The sequence below is a fragment of the Lepisosteus oculatus genome, chromosome 5 (genome assembly GCF_040954835.1).
Source record: "Lepisosteus oculatus isolate fLepOcu1 chromosome 5, fLepOcu1.hap2, whole genome shotgun sequence".
Classification (NCBI taxonomy): domain Eukaryota; kingdom Metazoa; phylum Chordata; class Actinopteri; order Semionotiformes; family Lepisosteidae; genus Lepisosteus; species Lepisosteus oculatus.
The window spans coordinates 54,519,625-54,526,663 of NC_090700.1; positions in this window are offsets into that span (position 1 = coordinate 54,519,625).

Sequence of the window (7,039 nt, forward strand, 5' to 3'; positions counted from 1 at the left end):
CTGAGTCAGCGCCCTCGCCCGGATCAGCCCTGGAGCAGCCACTTGACAATGAGCCGGCTCTCCCGGCACTCCGAGCATGTCTGCACTACGTCTTCGCCCCAAACAACAGAGTATTTCACACAGCACCTTTCAGTAATCACGTATAGCTTACTCCATTTCCATTCTTCACCAAGATGGCCAGCTCTTGCAATCATATATATACTAGTAAGCTTCTAAAGTTTTATATTTGGCTATACATGATATGTTTGTAAGTGTGAAAAAAATTCAAGGGTATTGCAATGTAATATTCAATGTAATGAATAATAAGAAATGACAGGTTAACTGACTTTGGTATGGGTAACAGAATCCTGCCTCAAACATAGGAAAGATTCTGAAGAAGCAATTTGGTTGCTAGTAGCTAATTGATGGAAGCATCTCACCCAGCTGTGTTGTGAAATACAGTGAGAGAAGTCCTCAGTGCCTTGATTCAGACTATAGGCACCTGATTTCGTTTGCCTGAACTGGTTGGTTGCACGCACTTTGTGCTTTTAGATGATATTCACTGGAGAAATGTAATACATAGTTTAGGTGTGATTGCCAGCACTATTACCATCCACCTGAACAATCAGTCCATCAGCAACTAAAACTCCAAATCCCCTTGCAACGGTCTGTGTGAAGAGAATTATTGCGATTCACATGTACTTGACGGATACACGTCAAATATCTAGATGAATATATGTGAAACAGTGCACACAATCATCAGACAAGCATGAAACAGTTAAAACAGGAGCATCAATGCGGAAACAATTATGTGTCAATTTCTATTATCATAATCACAGATTTGAATGGGAGGCTAAATACAGCTTAAGCTTTTGAATTAAAAGCTGAATATGACTCATGAGGTACCTGATGGTGATATCGGTGTTATTTACAGTTCTCTCTCTGCTGTCAGGGGGAATGAGAGTTTTGTTTGTGTAGATGAAGGGCACTTCTGCAGGGCTTATAACTCTTGCTCTTTTTATCTCCAACAGAATTTAGACATCACGTTTGCCTGGAGATTGTGCAGACCGCCAGCCCCCCAGACAGACAGATACAGTAGATGGTCAGACAAAAAAAGGGATTTTTACTGTAGTTCAAAATGATTTTTTAAAATGAAAGAGGTGGTAACAACCTATAAATGTGAGTTAAGAGTTTAACTTTAAATGCCAGTATTTTATCATACTATGCAAGAGTAAGTAGGAAGCAGACATTTTTGTTGCTTGCAGTTGTGTCCCACTGCACATTTTGTTTTTCATCTCAGCCTCCACTCACCATTGACATTTAGCACTGTTTGCGGTCCCTGTAAATGCTGACAAGAGGAATCATTTCAACAAACTTTAAAAAAGGTGATCCTATTATATGGACTCAAAAAGTCTGAATGCAGTCTCCAGTTGTGGACTGTAGTCTCCACTAAAATGCACCTTTGTAGCCAAAATTTATTTAGCACCTTTGGATGTCAGGAAACAAGGCATTCCACAGTGGGCTTACGTCCTTTCATCATTCAGCTTTCTTAGGCTTCTTTCATCCTCCTGATACTCTTGATTCTTCTTCAGCAGATTAAAGGCTTTTGTAAAGTTCAACATGGTTGTAATGTTAAACACTTAACTTTCAAAAACAGAGTGCAAAAAACATTTTATTATGAAAAGGGGACAATACATATTGGAGAACCTTCTTATTAGTCGCTGGTCCCCATCGCAAGAACATATCGAAGGCACAAACCAGAGGAGTCCATTTCGGCCATGTGCTAGCGAGTAGCTAATTGATCCCAGCATCCCATTCAGCTGTTTACTGAAACAAGCCAGGTTATCGGCTTTGGCAACATGGCTGGCAGGCCTGTTCCAGACTCCCACACCCCTCATGTCAGAACCATCCTGGAAAACAGCAGCTCACCCACTGGTGACATGGGGATGACAGAGAAGGCAGTGGCTCTGATATAGCAGGCAAATTCTAACTGGGGGGGGGGGTCGACAAAATTAAACACGCATATTCATGTGCAATTTCATGCAGAAATGTGCAGTAACATGTCATCCTTCCACAGCTGAAGTATTTTCTCTGCAGATCAGGACAGCTAGCCCTGATAAAGAACCACTACAACAATCCCTGTAATATTCTCTAATAACCATAATTACCTTTGGTAAGTAATGGTATACCACAGTTTACTCTGCAAAAGTCCTACAGAATTTACTTCCACTAAGTGCTGTAGGATTGGGCGATGATGATAACAGTTAAAGAACTCTACCATAGTAAACTCCAAAATAGTGCAGAAAGCCATGATCAACACCATTGCAAACTATAATAATAAAATAATAATAATAATAATAATTGCTTACACTTATATAGCGCTTATCATAATGGACATGGGCTTACTTTACTGCAATATTTGCAGTAGGACACTTGAGGCTTTCCCACAGTGGTATTTCACCTGAGAGGCATGCCTGAGGTAGGTAATTAATGAAAACTCTGAAGCTATTTTATGAGCATATGAATCAGGAACACCCTATCATATGAGAGGCTGTAGCCCAACAGAATACTTACTGTAGGTAACACCTCCTGCAGTACCCGCTCGCTGAACTCACCTAGCCTGCTCTAGAGGCACCATTCTGGTGAAGGTTTGGCAAACAAAATCTCTGTTGTCATGTTGGTTGGAATAGAAGCTCAATTATGGGGCAAAATCCAGCAAGCCAGGACAGGATGACCTCACCAGAGCAAGGCTCCTGTTTGCAGTGTTTGTTGTGGTTTGTGTTTCATTACCTGATGAATCACTGTCTGCTTAACGACACTGTAGACAGAGAGGCATGCAGGAGGAGCGGATGTTCCCGAGCCGAAAGGTGTTTGAAAAGCTACAGAACTGACAACAGCAAAATGGAGCTGGAGCGGTCGATTCGGCACCTCGAAAAGCGACTGGGGGGGGGAGGAAGATCGCGGTCATCACCTGCAGACGTTCCCCCAGATATCAAGGAGGCCACAGTGTGGCTTCGTGTCCCGCACACTCGGAGCGAAGATTCCAGTTACAATGTGGTTTAAGCCGTTCCAGGTTTTACCACAGCCTTAGTCATTCGTGCCTGTGCAGACACCATAATTCCTGGAAAAAAGTTTCCAAAAACACATTAGGCCGTTGTCATTTAATTAGTTGGACTATGCTGAGGGGCCCTGATAAGGTTTCAGACAGGTACACATGAGGCATTGACTAAGTGACTTTTTGTTTCCAATCTGTAAACCTGTTGATTGTGATGTTATACATGAGTTCTGTGTTTTTTTCTTCTCTTTAACTGGATAGTTGGAGGGCTTCAGGCCTGCTTTGAAGCCTGTTTCACTGTACTATCCCAGGAGACACAGAAGGTCAGTAAGTGTGCTCCTATTGATAATACAGCCTGGTTCTCTTTTCTCCACATGACGCTCAATCGGCTGATTTTGTTTGAGAAATGAGGCACCAGTCTGCAGGATGTGACTTGATTGATTTCTGGTCTCAGTAGGCTCAGGTTTGTTACTGTGCCACTCTGGAAAAGTCACACAAAGACATTCATCTGTGTTTGCTTCAAGCAGACCTCAAAGACAGTGTTATAGAAAAGATTTTCTGTACCTCTGAAAGCTATTGAAGGAGCGCATGACAGAAATAATTCATACAAATTCATAACTCTTTGCTCTTTACAGCACTTTTCAACCCAAGTGCTTTAGAAGTAGGAAGAGAATGACTACAGTGCCTCACTGAAGTGTATTAGAGCATTTGTCTGGAAATTCTGGCAGAATTCCCTCTGTACCAGAACCCCCAGACAGACGATCCTATGTGGTGACTGGGGACACTGTGCTCTGGGAGATCCTGTCCTTCAAATGAGACATTAAACCAAGATCCTGACTACTTGGTTATTGAAAACCCATAGCACTGTTTCTAAGAGTAGTGGCTTTAACCCTGATGTCCTAACTAAATTCCACTTTGGGATGTCACAGTCTGACCTCCCTAGAATTCCCATTTAATTCAATAGGTGATTCAAATTCTCCCTTCTGCACCTTTGGGATGAAAATCTCTATATACATGCAATTAATTATTAAAATAATTAATTCTGAGTACAGTACCCATAGATAGAAACCAAATCACTAAGGTATGAAATAGGCCTCAATACTTCAATGAACTGCACAAGTGGAATCCAGAGTCAAGTGGAAATGGGAAAGTGCATTCAGAACTAGAGAACAGGACGCACTTCCTTACACCAAGGGTTGTGGGAGTCTGGAACAAGCTGATACCCTGTCTACTTTCAAGAATTTGCACAATGAACTCCCTGGATGTATTAACTACTGAAAGATCACCCTTTTCACTGCAAATGGCCTCTTTTTGTTTTGAAACAGTTCTTACAGTATGTAAAAATGTTCTGAGAAGCTGTTATGCAACTTGTTTGAGGCAGAGTCTGAGGATTGCCTGTTTACAGCCTAACAGGTGGGTAATATCAGCATGTGGGTGCTGTTAAGCTCCTCAAACTACCAACACACAGAGAGGTCTCTGAAAGGTTTTCACCGGAAGTCTGCTGGAAAAATTGACACAAATGGCATTTGAAGATATCCCTCCTTACAACACCTGCCTTTATAATGCCAGTCCCACTGCTTCCTGTAGTTTTGCAGTACAGACCATTTGTTCCTGTTTGCAAATTTCCCTGTTTGTGAGTTTTCTCCAACTTATTGTCCGTTTCAATGCCTATCCAAGACTTGGCAGCATATGAACATGACTGTTTAAGAAGAGTTACAAATAAGTAAGTATAGGTTGCTAGTGGCTGAAATAGAGGGGGGCTTCACTTTAAACACGAATCCCACAGTGGAAAGGAGACTTGACATGGGATATTATTATTCCCTTATTTGGGTATTCGAGTGTGGGAGAATGCAAACGATACTTTCACTGTGCAGGTCTGTCACTGCAGACATTAAATTCTGTTCGTTTGGCGATTGTTGAATAGCTGTGGCAGCCCCATTTGGAGTCACTAATGTAAAACAACTGGGGGACTCTGACATCTTTCCCAGCGTTGCGGCGTGAGGGCCAAGACATGACACCATCTCTTTGTGATAAGATTTATGCCGCTCCCTGCCGAAAGCAGCACCAGCGCCGCTCCACGCTGTCCCTTCCCAGTCTTCCTCCAGCACGCCCCCCCCCCCAACGGCCGGCAGGAGCGCCGAGCCGAGGAAGCAGGAGGGGGGGGGCAGGCTGGGCCAAACGCGACACCGGCGGGACTCTCTGCGTGCTGTGGCAGCCCTGCTCCTGGTGGGCAGAGCTGGCCCTGCCGATACTCCCCGAGCGAGCCCGGCCACCACACCACATCCAAACTGGGCCGTCGCGCGGGTCCGCAGGGAACTCTCTCACCATCCTCTCCTCTCTGCGTTTTGTTAAGTGTTAACCCATAGGCCTGTATTATGCCAGGTTAAACAAACGAGGAGGGTTCACCTTAGAGTATAAGGTCACAGGCTTTGTTTTTTTGCCTAGTCAGTACATGCTGTTAAAATGCTGCTGTTAGTAGATGAATATCTACAACAGCTAAAGCGTCTTTGTTCACGCTACAGGGGTAATGCAAGTCATTTGTTTGAAAAGTTCTTCCATCTCCTTTGCTAAGGAGATAAAATACGGTGCACACTTCGCCACATCCAGCTCCGTGTCAAATATCCCCCCCGTTTCTAAGTAAGACCACATATTTCAAAAACCACGTTCAATTCTGCATGTAGATTAAAAAAAAAAAAACATTAACGAGGCTCGGTTTTACGTGTGTAGGACTGTAATGGCGCCATTCCTTGACCTTTTAAACTAAGGTAAACAGGATGAGAGACTGGGCGAACAGACTTCTGCAACTTTTCCTTCCGCCTGCCTGCTTGCTTGCTTGCTTGCTTATTCACCCCGTCGCGGACACTCGCCCGTGTCACCCCTGAGTGCCCACCTCGCTGACCCCCCGTAAGTGTGAAGCTCCGGCAGACCAGCGGGACCTCCGCCATGTTACAACAAGAGCACAGGTGTACCGGCCGACTTTCTGTCATTCAGATTTGGGCTTTTAGATCCTAAATTTAAATTTCAATAAAATCTTAGATTTTAGATTTAGGATTGAGATTTTTTAGATTCTAAGATTTCAGATTTAAATATGTGCGTCTATGGTAATTTAAATAGAAATGAACGAAGAAACAGACGGTTGCACAGAAATTATCGTCCATACGAATTTTCTTTAGGAAACAAACATGCCCAGAGGCTGTTTCTTTTGAAGGGCTCGTAAAATATCTAAGACTGTGCATGTTTATATATCACATCAATCCAGTACTGCTCTAGTGTTATCCGTCCAGAGAGAGGCCGACAGACCTCTCTGCTAACCCAGCTCTCGGCCGATAATTTCATAACCCTTTGAACGAGAACCCGAAAGCATCTGGAATTTGTAGAATAACATCTCCACCTGTATCACTTCCCACAGTACTAATATACCGCTTATTATAGGAGATTTACTTGGCGTTTTGCGCACAGCTGTGGTGGTGCAAGAGGAACCAGGTCATGCCTTGCTAAGGATACAGGACAAACAGCCATTAGCAGATCCGGAACGTGGAACAAAACGAGTACCCACTCCATATTTTCTATGTGCACATATTTTGCCTATGACACACGGTCCACGGCGGCGAAAAGGAAAACGGGGCATGGAGTTTCATTCAAAGACATGGATCGGGATTCTGCATCTCCATTCATCCACAACGCACCGAAAGCACCACTGAGCCAGTGTTGCCTGCGGGCGCCGTGCTTTTCTATAAATAGGCTGTATTTGATACATTTTTACAACACTATAAAGATTAGAGATTTAAGCTATGTATTTCACTTTATATGATGTAAAACTAATTTTTACTGATTGTTTTTTTTTTATTGGCAGTTACAATAGTAACGGAACCCTACTTAATTCAGTTAAACGTCTAACGATCATGGCTGTGTTTTATGGGATTATTATTTTCAAAACCTTGCTCTACTGTTTGTCTATGCAATTGTGGATGTACAATGTTGCCAACACTGCAGGATCCAAAGTCT